Source organism: Magnolia sinica, chromosome 4 (genome assembly GCF_029962835.1).
Source record: "Magnolia sinica isolate HGM2019 chromosome 4, MsV1, whole genome shotgun sequence".
Taxonomy (NCBI): Eukaryota; Viridiplantae; Streptophyta; class Magnoliopsida; order Magnoliales; family Magnoliaceae; genus Magnolia; species Magnolia sinica.
Genome location: NC_080576.1, coordinates 49,024,285 through 49,040,942, shown reverse-complemented (window position 1 = coordinate 49,040,942; position 16,658 = coordinate 49,024,285). Strand labels below are relative to the sequence as shown.

General features: G+C 37.6%; 1 non-coding gene across 1 annotated transcript; it reads left to right on the top strand.

Moving 5' to 3' along the window:
• Positions 1-2,571: 2,571 nt before the first annotated feature.
• Positions 2,572-2,678, top strand: LOC131244879 (small nucleolar RNA R71). Its single transcript, XR_009170651.1, has one exon. It is a non-coding gene; the product is annotated as a small nucleolar RNA R71 (small nucleolar RNA).
• The last annotated feature ends 13,980 nt before the right edge of the window (positions 2,679-16,658 follow it).

Genomic DNA, 16,658 nt, shown 5'->3' with positions numbered 1-16,658 from the left:
GAGAAATTGTCCATGAAGACCTTTAAATATTGCCCCACCATATAAAAAAAATACTTAACATATATCGTTGAAAAGTAACAGGGGCATTACACAATCTAAATGGCATCCTTCGGTTAGCAAAGATGCCAAAGGGACATGTGAATGTGGTCTTTTCTTAATCTTCAAGGGCTATCTCTATTTAGTTGTAACCCGAATATCCGTCAATGAAGCAATAGCAGGAGTGACCAGCTAGCCTTTCCAAGATTTGATCAATGAAGGGTAAAGGAAAGTGGTCCTTTCTTGTGATGGTATTCAATTTCCTGTAGTTAATGCACATTCTCCAACCGGTGGTGACCCTAGTCGGCATGAGTTCATTATCGGCATTTGCTACAATGGTAATTCCGTACTTCTTGGGAACTACTTGAGTTGGACTCACCCATTAATTGCCAGATATAGGGTAGATGATACCCACATCTAACAACTTAAGGACCTTAGCCTTAACTACTTTTATATTTGGATTTAATCAACGTTGTGGTTGTCGGGAGGTCTTCGCATTATCCTCAAGATGAATCCGGTGAGTACAAATCAAAGGGTCAATTCCCTTGAGGTTCGCAATCGACCATCCAATGGTCCCTTTGTGCTCAATGAGAGTATAGATAAGCATACTCTCCTGTTTTTATTCCAGGTGGGAAGAAATCACCACCGGGTATGTCTCATCTTGACCTAAATAGATATATTTCAAATCAGAAGGCAAAGGTTTTAGGTCAAGCTTCGGTGCTTTGAGGTTAGACAGTAAAGGCAATACATCAGTTTAGGGTAATTCTTCAAATTGTAGCCTCCACCGGTTAACATCATGTACTGGCACAGTATCATGCATGACACCCATCTCCCTAATTATTTCACTGTCTTTATCATGGGAGTGGGCCAAACATGTCTCTAGAGGGTTAATGCATGAGTCAAAAGAGTTTTATCTTCTATGAAAGAATCAATCATGTTAATGTCATGGGTATCGTCATCATCCTCTGCCTGTTTGCTCACATTGAAAAAAATATTGAGCTCCAATGTCATATTTTCGAAAGATAAATTCATGACTCCATTCCTACAATTAATGACTGTATTTGATGTCATAAGGAATGAGAGACCAACAATGACAGGAATTTGAGTGCTCATATTAGTGATGGGTTGAGTATCTAGGATGATAAAGTCTATTGGATAGTAGAATTTGTCAACTTGGACTAACACTTATCCCTCTTGGCACACGAATTGATTGATCATCAAGTTGTAATGTGGTCCAGGTGGGTTTTAATTTACCAACACCCATTTATTTGTAGACCGAATAAGGAATTAGATTTATGTTAGCTCCTAAGTTAAGAAGTTCATGCTCAATTCGGTATTTCCTAATTACACAAGTGATGGTTGGGCTATCAGGATCTTTGTATTCTTGTGGTACATCTTGTTTTAGGATGACACTCACTTTTTTCGTTAAAAATATTTTCTTTTAAATATTTTGCCATCTTTTGGTTGTGCACAGATCTTTCAAAAATTTGACATATGATGGTGTTTGTTTAACAGCATCCAGTAGAGGAATATTGACCTTTACTTATTTAAGCACCTCTAAAATGTCTTGAGACTTAGAGAGAGGTTTTGGTGCAATCAACCGTTGGATGAATGGAGGAACTGGTTTAATTTGAAGTTTTGGTTTTAACTCATGTGAAGCATTGCCAGGTCTATTAGTTTCATCTACTTCCAGGTCCTTAGGCTTTTCAGCCCTTACCGGAATAGATTTGTTAATTATTTTTCCACTCCTAAGAGTGGTGATAGACTTAGCTTACTCCATCTGATGTGAAGAGCTTGGGTCGTAATTTCACATTATGGCTTTGGGATGGGGAGAGGTTGAGCTGGAAGCATCCTTTCTCCCCAATTGTATTTTTCGTCTCAAGTCCTTGTATGGCCTTTGTAAGGTCTTAAAAGGCTTGTAGCATACCCTAGTTAAAAAGCTCTTGATTTTGAATATGTTTCAAAACTGGATCCTCTTGAGGTTTCCTTGGATCCAAAAATTGGTTAAGGATCCCTTGAGGAGTGGCAGTTTGTCCATTCCTCCAACTAAAATTTAGATGATTTCTCTAATTGGAATTGTATGTATTTGAGGAGGTTCCTTTAAAAGGCCTCTGGTAGTTGTTTACGACATTCGATTGCTCGTTCAGAACTTCTTGAAAAGTAAGTATTGTTAGACAATTTTCAGTTGTATGAACATTGCAAGCATAAATACTGCAAACAGTTTCCTTAGCCTTATCATTCTTAAGTTCCATGGCCTTGAGTTTCCTTGTGAGACTAGCTACTTTAGCATTTATATCGTTTTCCTCTTTCAACAAGTAGATTCCACCCCTCTCCTTTGGTTGAGTAGGCTTAGAAGTGGTGTTTGGTCTTGGGGAGATGTCCCATGATTGTGTTTTTTCAGCAAGTTTGTCAAAATAATCCCACACATCATTGACATCTTTGTTCATGAATTCCTCATTGCAAATTGTCTTAACCATTTCGCACATGAAAGATGTCAGTCCGTCATAGAAAAAAGTTGTAATGCGCCACATTTCAAAACCATGTCGTGGGAATGAATTAACAAGATCTTTGAACTGCTCCCAACATTGGAAGAATGTTTCATCTTCCTTTTGGGTGAAGTTTATGATCAACTTTCTAAGGGTGTTCGTTTTATGATATGGGAAAAATTTCTTAATTAACTCCCTTGTCATGTCATTCCATTTTCCAATAGATCGTGGACATAGTGAGTGCAACCACATCTTAGCTTTCTCTTTTAAGGAGAAGGGAAAGAGTTTCAGCCTGACCGTGTCCTCAGACACGTTAGGAAAACATAAAGTGGCTATAATCTCATCAAACTCTTTCATATGTAAATATGGACTTTCAGATTCAAGTCCGTGAAACTTTGGAAGGAGTTGGATCACTCCTAGCTTGATATCCATGTTTCCTGTATTTTTTGAAAAAACCATACAGGAAGGTGTGTTCACCCTCGCTGATTGTAAATAATCTCATAAAGTACGAGGCGGGGGTGCTTAATGCAACTCATACTCATCCTGAACTTCCTCAACCAGAGGTTGAGGTTGAATTGCAGGTTGATTGGCCGGTTGATTAGCAACCATAACTTCAATTAACTCTAAGGATCTCATGTGGTGTTTAATCCTGTGATGGATAGATAATCCCTCAACCACTCCTTCACTTAAGAGATGTCGAGTGTTGTCACGAACCCACTTAGACATGAAACACTCTTAACCCTTGGGTTCATAATTTTTAACCTAAGATCTAAGAATTGAAAACTATAGTAATTAAGAGTTCTAAAAGAAAGAAAGATTTTAGAATGAAGTTACCAGATAGGAGTTGCTAGGTTAGAATCCTACAAAATAGAAAACCAAGTTAGTTTCTAAAAATAAAGCAGAAAAATTCTTAACCTAAAAATAAAATAGAAAGTTAACCCTAACCGCAACCTAATTCTAAACCTAATTAAATTCAGAAAAACACAACTGTTAGTCCTCGGTAACCGCATCAAAAACTTGTTCACAACCTCAAGTGTAGGGTCACAATGTAGTAATAATCTCGGTAAGACCGAGGTCGAATCCACATGGACTAAACTCGTGTATATTCTGGAAATAACTAGAATTAGAAATTGAAGAAGATCTAAATTAGAAATCTGGGTAAAAGAGTAATTTTAAATATTATTGATTAAAACTTGTAAATTTAAAGATGGGAACTAGGGTGCCAAGGATCCACTTGGAGCTATTGGGATGCTACCTTACTTGATTCAATAGATCCAATTGGAATCAGAGTCCTATCTTATCCAATTGGAAAGTGAGATGATCAAATCTCTGAACTTCTCACTGATCTAGACTCAATGGAAGAGAATTGTGAAGATTGGAAGGGATTCCATCGCCCAACCATGCCCAGGAGACAATGGTAAACAACAAGATTTATTAATCCCACAAACCCAAATAAGAAAAGAAGATACTTAGAGCTATCACAGATCTACAGTAATTTGAGTCATAATAAACCATTTAAAACTGAAAGTTTTCCTTAAAATCAAATAGAAATCAATGAAGTTCAACATAAAACCATGAATTAAAGAAAAATAAACATCTCGATCATGCTATAAGCTTCACCTCTTAGCCCTAGCTAAGAGGTTTAGCCAACCATAGACATGATTCAACTAAAATCTCTTAAGAAAAGCATAAAAAACAACTAGGACGAAGAAGAAAGACTCTTGGCGGTGGCTCTCCATGCTTTTGTTCCACTCCTTAAACCCTAGAAGATACTTAAGAATATCTTAGGGATTGCTTTTTATAGCAGTGAAACTTTAACTTTCGCACCGAGTTGAAAAAATCTAGAAACTGCCTCAAATTTTCGTAGTCCGGGCAAAATCTGCGTAACCTTAGACGAGTCGAGGATCGCGCGAATTTAGAAGTTCATATTGCTAGAGTTCGAGCTGAAGTTTCTTCGACTAGTTGAGGCAAAGCTTATACTGGTCGAAGGAGGGCTTAGGCTAGTCGAGGATCATGAAAATTCACTTCATATCTTCGATTTTCTTCTTTCCTCACTTGGTTTCCTTGGATTTTTGGCTTGTGAAATTTTCAATCTTGGTCTCCCAAGAGCCATCCATTGCTTTGGTGATTCTTGAGCATCAAGTCCATGATTTTAACATTTTTTTTTTCAATCTAAGCTCTCAGATTCACCTTGCAACACAAACATGTATAAAATATAACATTAAGTAGTATCATGTTCATAAAACCAAGATATAAATAGGGAAAAATATGCAACATTTGACACTCAACATTATACAAGATTCATATATAAAATCAAAGCCTATAACGATAGTGTGCATTATGTGTGGGATGTGACTTCTATCAACACTTATACATTAACTAAATCATGCATCAATGTGAACATATGATAAACATATGCATAATTAGATAAATGTACTCAAAACAATCCCAAACACAATCATGTATAGTGGTTTGGTTACTTGCTTACTTCACTCCCGGCGGACGCACTCTCCTAGAGTGTACCGGATTTCACTATCCAATGGTTTTAAATCAGGTTAACCATGAACCTTCATAACGTACACAAGGTTAAGCTAGGACACCTACACAAGGTTCCTAAATGCCCACACAAGGCAACATGTTCTACCTAAGGACACAACACTGGGAGCCTACACAAGGCGACTGTAACGCCCTGAAATTCGGGGCTCGAGCATAACTCAGCTCCCGAGTTTCAAAACATTACTTATGCAACATATTTAATGATGGATGTATGTTGTCTGTATGAGTACATAAAATATGGAATAGATTAAGCCAAACTGCAAACATAATTCAGGGATGAGTGAAGAACGCAAGTGGAAGACTTAAAGAAATATATGTGTACATGTGTAAATCCCTGAAATACATATACATACCAGGTCATACTTACAAGTGTTGCTATCAAAATTACAAATATCAAATTACATCATCTATTCCCAAAAAGAAATCCCAGAATCCCACGCATCAGAACAAGGCTCACTAGAACCCGCCTGAAAACTGCATAAAAGAAAAAGCAGCCTCATCATCCTTGAACTCCTGCTCAGCCTCAGAGGTCGCATCAACATCTGCAACTAAGGCAGAGTCTGGTAGGTGTTTAACACCGCCCCAGAACGAGGGGATGAGTGATCAACTCAGTGGAACAATATAGTAAAGGTTAACATGTTATCAATTCAATCAAGCAATAATGATAAAGCAGAACAATCAAACATGTCCTAAGTACTCTTGTTAGTGCAAGGATGTATGTAGAATGATGCGTGCCTTCGCGCGTACACCCTCAGCGTCTTCATCTTACGTTACGCATGACATCACCTTAAAGTGCTCCACCTCTTTCAGGCACATGCAATGCGGTGCATGAACATGATTACCAAGTTGTTATTAGTCCTTTTCATACAGCAGGATTGGGAAGCTAAGGTACCCACCTCATATCAACGTCCAAACAGTGATCCATTCTAGGGTCGTCAGTCCTAGACAATCTCATACAATCATATGGTTTTAGGTCGCTGCAAAGGGCTCATCACCAATCAATGCACGCCTATCATACCTTTGTTACTACAATAAGGCTCTCACCTCAATGCGGTATCCAGGTATGCACGAGGTCACTACAAAGGGCTCGTCACCAATCAATGTAGGCCGACAGCACGGATATAGTGTCCCATACCACCATAATCGGCTGACGAGTTTGGTTGCTCACTGATCACTACGGGAGGCTCGTCACCCCAGCATAGGCTGACAGCTCGACCACGGTGTCCCATACCACCATGTCCGGCTCATGAGTCTTAGCGGATCAAGGTACCATGGTTAATAGGATTTCATCGGTAAGTATGGTACCCTAAATTCAAACAATAGTGTCTATACATGGTGAACATACATCGGACAATTGGGTTACTTGACGAACTCGACTAGCACGAGCGCACGTTGGGTTGAACGACATAGTGTGCAAACACTCCGCGTGGCCAAACCACTGCCAACAACTCTAATATGACTCGGGTTCGTCAAATCACGTCCTATGTGGCAAAAGCAACCTCAACCACGATCTCAAGGTCAATTACCGATTTTCTGGACTATTCCATAGTCCCAAATACATTCCACTACAACAGATATTCATATCAACAATTTAGAATAGTAATGGAACAACAACTCAAATCATATGGTATGTAAGTATTTGAAGAATATCAACTTAACATGGATTTTCACATAAGTAATACTTGAAATTAAACAACAAGGAATATGACTTGCATGCGGTAAATCATACACATTAATAGGAGTGTTGAGAATCGCTTCTCAACGCTCGCAATTAGGTTAATATATTACACTTTAGATCATTCAAACATTTCTACAAACACTTAGAATACATAGTTCAACATGCATGACGCATGTTGAAATACATGCATTTGGACAATTCCTTTTGCCAAGGAATAGTCACACATACAATTAGCATAAGTATACGACAGATAATCATGGCAATCACATGTTCATATTTTATATGTATACGGTACTTTATACATACACAAGGAATACACAAATCTCTACACAAGGCATATATATCAGGAATACAATATAAACATAACATTTGGCATGTGAAATCTCATCCATAACAAGAATAAACCATTCACTGGCATTGAAAGCCTTGAAAACCATAACCTATACGATTAAAGTCCGCACCCTAAACCAGAAATTGAACATCGAACTGATTCAGACGATATGTCTTCGTCAACGGCGACTAGACAACCTAAGGCAAGAATAGAAATGAGATACAACAACACATAAACTATTCTAAGCTCTAAAACAGATTAGGGTTAGGTTAACTTACCCAAGAAGGAACTTAGAATCGCCGAAAAAATGATTCAAAGGTGGAGGTTTAAGGATGTAGAGCAACAGGAAGAATCCAAGGATGATTCACCAACTTTTCTCTTACTTTCTCTCTCTTTTCCTCTCTCTTTCTTAGCTAGGGTTAGGAAATTCGTATGGAAAAGAGAGTTAGGGTTTTAAAGTCTATATATAGGCTTAACATTGATGAAAATAACCCCCGGGCCAAGGTATACTTAGGTTATAACCAAAACAGGCCTCTCTCGATCCAACGGAATACTTCCGGTGTGCCTTTTTCCACGAGAGGTCGGACTTAAGCTCACTGACCATGGATCTAGGCAGGCTGAGTTTTCGTACCGATCGGATTTACAGATCAGTCGTGGCGGATCACACTCAATTCAACGGTCACCGAAACTCGATCAGGTCCACAAGCATAATGACCTGCCTCGGCCATCTTCCCTGATTCGAGGGTGAAATTGGGTCAGAATCCAATGGTCAGATTGCTTAAAATCGTCGTGCAAGCGACACGACTCAGATTTCATAAAATCATATTAATTTCTCACCGTTCTCACACTCTTCACTCCGGACTCAATCAAATCGACCCAGGACATCATCTGGACTTGATTTTTGAGGTGATGGTCAAGTCTAACATGGTGGCCACAATTGCCTAAGATCATCGCTATCGGACTTTCGACGCGCGGTCTAGGTCCGATCCAGAACTTCCAAAAATTCTCAAGAGCAACTGGATTTAGCGATGAATCCCAGATTTCAGAGTAACCTAGCGCTAATGATTCTACAAGTTTTGAGTCATGCAGATCAAATTTAAAATGATTGATGCAAATTTCACAAGCAATCGAGTTTAACGCTAATTACCCCACAAACAGCTTCTAAGGAAAATAGAGGTAGTACTCGGGTCTTGGCACAAAATTTTTCAGATTATTACAGCGACCCAAGCCTACACAAGGCACAACCTATGTAAGGTTACTCGTCCTACACAAGGACACGACGTATTCTTCCATCAGAGGCCTACAACTAGGACTTTGACACTCAAACTCTGAATCCCAATCCTACACAAGGAAAGGGCTTCAGACACTTCAGACTCTAAATACTTATAAAGTAAGTTGGTGAGTCCTGTTCTCACGCAATGTGAAGATCTTCGATGATGACGAAAAGTCTTCAGCTTCCTTGAACCGCAACCTATCAATGATGCTTTCGCGAAGGCTTTGTGGTTGTGGGGTTTAGGGTTTTTGTGATCTTCTCTATTTAAATGATAAGATTTAAATTAATAGATAAGGTTCTCATGATCTAGGCATTCAAGAGTTCTAAGATAGTATGATCAGTTGAAAACTCATGAATGCTAGAGTTCATAATTTAATCCAAGCATATATGATGCTCAAGCAAAGGATTGAATGATGAACTCTAATAGGAAAGAGAGAGTGAGTAAGAGGGTAGATAGATCTTGGAATAACAGGCTCAAGGTCTCTTGGATTCTAGCTCATTTTAACAAGAAGCAGCACTAGGTACTTATAGAAGAAGAAACCCAGTGGAAATAAAATGGGTAGAAAAGCTGACATTTTCGATACTACCGGGCAGTCTTCGCTAATATCGAGCTTTGAACTTTGATATTATTGAGACATACTCGATTGTATCGACTTCGTACATATAAGTATTCAAGTTTGTGTAGAATAATTTCTACTTGATTTTATCGATGTGCACTTTGATATAATTGAGAGATGGATCGATCCTGTTTGGTTTCTCTTTAGAAATGTACCTTTAGTTGCTTGAAGATTTTGTCCCAAAAATCGATTTTATCAACTCTTTCAATATTATCAAGATTTGAATTTTCAAAATATCGAATGATCTTCGATATCATTCGATTAGATGATATGTACAGATAGCTTGCTGGACAAAATGTTCCAATTAATCGATGTTATCGAGTTTGCTTTAATATTATCGAGAACTTACTCTCGATATAATCAAAGGTTACTTGATGTTATCGATGAACACTTTTTAGAATATCTTCTATTTAAAGGAAGTCCCTGAGTCAATTTATCGAATATGGTTCAATATCGATCGAAGTTTGAATTTCGATATTATCTAACTGTATTCGATATTATCGAGATTTCCAATAGATAATTCATTTTGTTACTGGGCAAAATGGGAAAATATATCGATAGTATCGAACCATCTTTGATAATATCAAAGATTCCTTTGATTGCAAATTGTAAGTACTATAAGCACATTTTACACTTTCTTTGTCAAATTTCATCTTGTCAAAACATCTTAGCAAATGATCTTCAAGTCAAGCTCATGTTGAGGTTCAAATTAAACTTAAGTTGAAGTTCAAGACAAACTCCAGTTGAAGTTCAAGTCAAGCTCAAGTTAAAAATCAAACTCGAGCTCTACTTGAAGACTAAGCTTGATCTACTAAAGTTCTAATAGAAGATCAAGCTCCTTTGAGAAGTTCAAGTCTCTAACATACTTCAGGGCAATGAAGTTCAGTCCATACATGTGTTATATACCCTTGAGAGACCTTAGGTTTAGGTGCTTTCAAACATATTTAAAATTGAGTTTTTATACTTATAATTGATTGAGTTTCGACCAACCTAAGTTTTGACTGAACTAGTCTAAGCATTTCTCAACCAGTCCTAGCACCAGCTGAAGTGTAACAAAATTTTTTTTACTTCTTCGACCAGTTGAAGGACCTCATTCGAACCGACCGTTCCTTGACTCGAAGTCCAGCAATGAAAAATTAGTTTGGATTTAGCTCCTTCGACCAGTCGAGCTGGACCCTCGACTAGTTGAGCAGGGCCTTCGATCAGTCGAGAATTGCCTTCGACGAGTTAAAGATCTATTAGATCTTATCCCGCTCAAAATTGAAAATTTGTTGGAACTGAATCCGGTGCTTAGACGAGTCGAAGACTGTCTTAAACAAGTCGAAGTAACAACTTCTTTGCCTATAATAAATTGATGTTATTTCTTAGTCCAAAAATACAATTCAAGCCTATCAAAGTCCTTATTCAAGAAAGAAAGAAGCTCCACTTATTGTCAAGTTATCAAGTAGTATTTATAAATCATTTTATAGCTTTTTGTTTAAATTCCTTAATCTCTAATTCTATCATTTTGATTTTAAAAAGAGAGAGAGTACTTATCTTTTTTAGATTTAAAGGAATTAATACAAGTAGCCATTATTTTAAATCTAATTAAAATTAATAGAACCTTGGACCTTTTCTATCAGACTGAACATTGAACATTCGTCATTCCAGAAAAATGGTTCTACGGCTACAACTTCTTCTACAGTGAAGATAAGTATTCATTTATGTTTTGTATTTGGTTTTTCTAAGATAGCCAGAAAATCTCAGTGAGGGGTTTCTTTGTTTGTGATAGCCCAATAAAATCACAAATGTATCAGGTTTTAAGGTGACCTTGTGAAAAGCTTATTCATAGTGAAAGCCGAGATTACGTGGTTAGTAAGCTTGGTAGTGAAGTAGGTGTGGCTGTTTGAGAACAGTTGTTGACACACCGAACCACTATAATTCTTGGTGTTGTGGTGAATGCTTTTATTACTTTTGGGGTGAATGATTGTAATTTCTTTTATTTTAAAGTGGTGGATGTTTGTAATAGATAGTTTTATTTACTGTTGCTCAGTTTGAAATTTTGATTCTTATCAAATTCGTAAAATAAGGTTGTCCTACCTAAACTTGTTTGGGTGAAGGTTGTCCTACGAATCAGTTTGAATCAATATTTCAATACTAGTGCAATTGAGATCTCTGATTTATTTATTATTTAGAACTTTATTCGATTATTTGGCATAGTCCTATTCACCCCCCTTCTAGGACTTCTTAAGCTCACCTTTTCACAAATTGATATAATCGATCTGTCAATTCAATGCATTTTTCATTCCACCAACATTCTAAGTGTTTTTCTTACTTAAGCTTACCAAGATGTTTTATAATATTTTTAAATGTAAGTTTTAAGTTGGATGGGGGTCATATACCTTAGGGTTTGGTTTAAGGAAGTGAGGCTTCATTACCTGTTTGGAGCACTCGAGCTTCTCTCTGGTTGAGGTCTTCATCTTGAAATCTTTGTCTTAGGACTTGGTAAAGATAGACTCAACATTTATATAATTTGACAAACTAGGGCACTTTCAATCTCCCCATTTATCAATTACATGACAAAAACAAACTAACCAACCCTAGGATATTACAATCAACTCAGTACATGAGAAAATTTTAAATAAATCTATTCTAGAGTTAATAATGCTCCCCCATTGTTCATACTCCCCCTAAGTTCCTGCATTAAGATTCAAGAAACACAAAACAAAAGCAAACTTGGGAGCATTGAATGTTCTCCCCCTTTTTGTCAGTGATTGAGAAAGGTTAAGCAATAAACCAATACAACTGAAGTATGTGTATAACTAAAGATAGAGGGAGAATCTTAGAAATCACATAAGTTCATAATATATAGGAATGAAGCATAAGAACTAAATGTGAACTAATCATGGTTGTAAGAAATATGCTAATATAGGATAGAAATGGCATGAGCATTATAAAAAAGAAGGTGATTAGATATCATCATTTATCCACCAAAATTATCCAAAGTAACTACCCCAAGGTTGGGTAGTATAATCATCTTCCAAAAAGAAGAAGCCCTTAAGGGCATATATATCCAAAAAGAAAAATAGAATGTAGCATCCAGCAGAAAATAGAGATCATGTGGACATCATCTTGAAGGACCATCCTCATAGGGAGGAGTGTGTCCATGTCAAGTAAGAAGCAATTCCGTGATATGTTCTCCTGTATGTTGAAGAGCGTCGAGACGCAGTTCTATTCTGCAGAGGCAATTTTCACATTGCTAGATGCGAGCTTCGACATTTGATTGACCATTAAGAAGTTGTCGGATAAGGTCATGTTGGCGAAGGAACTGGTGAGTGGTCACTGAGACTGGACTAGGTGTTGGCATCGGTGTGTGGCAGGAGTCTCGAGCAGTTGCTAGAGGAGTGTTCTAAGCATCATCTCCATTCCTATCAGTGTGGCTGGCTTGGTAAATATTTACAAACACTTTTAAGGTGATTAGAGTGTTTTGAGTGAAACAAAAGTAGGATACACGTCATCATGGGTAGGCGGTAATCTTAAAATTTTGGAGAGTTTGCAAATAAGACTTGAAAATGGGAGACTTGAACGATGTTTTCCTTAGACGACAAGCATCAATTGTCGTAGGATGAGAGTGGGTAGGCAAATCTCAATTCCTTGATGGATATCATATAAGATAATAAGAATAAAAGGAGAGAGCATATCTCCAGAAACTTCACACGGATACACATTTGTACTCATAATATTATGTAGAACTTTGAAGGTGGAGTTAAATGTGTGGAGGATAGGAAGTTTTGTTTGTTTCTTGGAATTGTCGAGCTGTTACATATGGCTCTGGTTACTTTGCCCTCAACACTAAGATGATTCAATGAGCGTTCAATTGGGGGTGTATGGGTAACTCTTAAGTGTTAGTAGGTGACTTCTCATTTCAGGAGTTATGTCCTTGGTTGTATTCATGAAATTAATGTTGATCGGGGGGGGGGGGGGGGGACAAGATTTTAGGAATTGATGAACAAGGTCATAGTGGACCTCTCTCCCAAAATAGAGTAGATTGTGCCACCCAATAGAACCTAGATATAGATCAATCTCATAAGGTTCTATGTAGGAATATTTGACCAAATGTTTAAACACGGTATCATTTTCTAGACTCATGTTTGGAGGATGAGAGTTGAATGATAGTCGATTGGCAATTCTTCATGTCAAAGTTTCTCCTTTAGCAGGTGCCTTACCTTTATCTTTAACCATTTGTGCTGGAATCATTTGTTAGAAAATAGTTAAACAAACATAAGAGTAATTAACAGGATAACAAACAACAAGAAAAATAAAGGCAACAAAATTATATATAAGCTGTACATATATGAAGATGAGGTAGCAGATCCTCAAATATAACAATAATCACAAGTAGGCTAGTTGAGACATGATTATACCGGGCATATTCCAACAAAATTTTGAAGATTTCCAAATCTGTTGGTATCTAGTGGTTTAGTTAGTATATCGACAAGTTGTTGCTCAGTGGGCACATGTTCTAATATGATAACATTTTCTTTGACAAGTTCATGCATGAAGTGATGTCGAATGTCAATGTGCTTTGTTCAAGAATGTTGAAACTGAATTTTGAAAATGTTAATGGCACTAGTATTATCACAGAATAATGTGATTGTAGATTTAGTAATATCATAATCCAACAACATTTGTTTCATCCATAGAAGTTGTGCGTAACAACTACCAGCGTGATGTATTCGGCCTTGGCAGTAGATAAAGATATAGAGTTATGTTTTTTGCTATGCCAAGATATAAGATAGTTTCCAATATAAAAACAACCACCACTGGTTGATTTGCGGTCATCAATATTTCCAGCCCAGTCAGCATCTGAGTACCCAACAATAATAGTAGATGTCTCAAAGGGGTATCATAAGCCGAATTCAATAGTTCCCGACACAAACTTGATAATTCGTTTGATTGTAAATAGATGAGACTCTTTAGGATCAGCCTGAAATTTAGCGCATGCACCTACGCTAAATGCTATGTTAGGTCGACTTGCGGTTAAATATAGCAAGCTACCTATCATGCTTCGATACAAATGTTGATCCACACTCTTGAGTATCTTTGGAAAGTTTGAGTGTGGTGCTCATGGGAGTACGATAAGTATGGCTAGATTTAAGTCCAAATCATTTTATTAATTCTTTTGCATACTTGGACTGGCTTATAAAGATCCCATTAGCTATTTGTTTAACTTGTAAATCGAGGAAGAAATTCAGCTCACCTACCATGCTTATTTTGAATTCTGATTTCATCAGTTCAACAAATTCATGAGCAATAGCTTCACATGTGGGACCAAATACAATATCATCTACATAAATTTGGGCAATTAGTAAGGCATTCCTGGTCCTTTTTGTGAATAACATTTTATCAACACTCCCTCTACAAAACTGGTGATTGAGCAGAAATTGAGTTAAGCACTCATACTATGCTCGGGGTGCTTGTTCGAGAGCGTAGAGAGCTTTGCTTAACCGGTATATATGTTGAGGAGATTTAGGATATAGAAATCCTTTTGGTTGTTCTACATACACTTCTTCCTCAAGAATACCATTGAGAAAAGCACTCTTCACATCCATTTGAAATAATTGAAACTTAAGGGCACATGCAATGGACATGAGAATTTGAATGGATTCGAGATGAGCTACAGGAGAAATGATTCATCAAAATCAATGCCCTCGATTTGAGAATATCCTTATGCTATGAGTCTTACCTTATTTCTTACTATATTTCCAGATTCATCAGATTTATTTTTGAAGATCTATTAGGTTCCAATAATGTTTGTGTCTTTTGGTCTGGGAACTAGTTGCCACACCTCATTTCTTATAAATTGTTGTAGTTCTTCTCGCACGGTTGCAATCCAGAATTTATTGTGTAGTGCCTCTACAACATTCTTTGGTTCGATCTTTGAGGTGAAGAAGAGTTGACTGTAAATACCCTCAAATGCTTGTTGAATTTTTATACCTTCATTAGGATCTCCAATGATTTGATTTGGAGGATGATCCTTAATGAAAGGTATATTACTGGACGACCGAGGATCAGAAGAGGAGATGGATTTGTCATTTGATTTTTTTGTTATACAAGGTTCCACATCATCCTCTATATTAATTGAAGGACCATTGCCGTCATGAGGTTGGTCATCAACAACCACATTGACAGTTTCTTGAATAGTGAGTGTCCTCAAATTGTATACTTTATAGGCTCAGCTGTTCAGTGAATATCCAAGAAAGATACAGTCGTCGCTTTTAGAGTCAAATTTTTATAGCTGTTCTCTATCTTTAAGTATATAACATTTTCTACTGAAGACACAAAAATACTTGACACTAGACAATTTTCCACACTATAACTCATACGGAGTTTTGTTTAATCCTCTAAGATACACTCAATTCACTATGTAGCAAGCGGTGTTGACAGCTTCTCTCATGCCCCAGGCTTAGAAACTGGGCTCACAAAATTCACGATCACCAAATCTGGTGCCAACAGCCTCCATAGTACCCCATTCTCGGCTCCTAGCGCACATATGCTAGATTTTGATCTTGGGATCCTACAAGGAGGATTTTTCAATATACATTTATCTCGTAAGAAGCATAACCACAAGTCTACCCAAATCACAAAGGCAACATCATTATCACATATCCACTAATATAAACATTTGAATACAATGCTGAAAGGGAAATACATATGCCAAAATCAAAGCTCGAGAAGTCAGCTACATGCTCCAAGCTCTACGCTGCTGCAACCTAATATTATCTACACACATCTATCATGCATAAGCTTATAGAAAGCTTAGAGGGTGGTGTAAGTGTGTGTATAAGGTAAGTGTCAAGTATTCAATACAATGCCATAATCATACAATATTAAAAATACTGGTAAGATCATGAATCATACAATATCAGAGTAAGCAGAAATACTGACAAGTCCATGAGTCAATCAATATCAGAATACGCAATATAGATCAGCTATGCAAATGAGGAGTCATAAAGAGCCAAATATCAGATGTCGAGGATGCAATGCAATATATAATTCCTGACGAGTTCACGAATAGCGTCAGCCGTACCTAGACCATATAACTGCAAAAACACAGTAACCCAAAATGCCATATGCCGTAGATGTAATGCAATATACGGTGTGTATGGAATGATCATGCTGGAGTGTGAAGTCGAGATGATAGTACGTAGTATCATAGGCTATGGGGGTCCATCACAAGGGACTTCTATCCAAACCAGTCCCATACCTAATTTGGATAGTCAGACTCAATATGGTTAACTCTTGATCTCAGTTAGTTACGCACCCCAACAGAAATCCTGGCCATTGCGAAGGTACATGTAACAAATAGTTGCACACCACCAACTAGAGTGGATAGTGAATGAATGAATGAATGAGTATGCAACTCCTACTCCACAAATCAGTACTGTACATCTCTGAGATGATTACTGGGGTCTAGTACACTCTACACCAGCTTGTCTCCCCATCAAGCGCACAACTGGGTAAGTGGAAGAGACCTCACTATCTTCCTGCCAGTAGTCAGCCAATATCTACCTGGCACATCGATAACAGACCCATTTATGAGCTGGTCAAACTCAGCCTAGCTATGCCTACTCCCTCAGGCGGGTAAGGCCACACATCCTCCCGACCCACCACAACACTGTGGGAGACGCGACCTACTGGT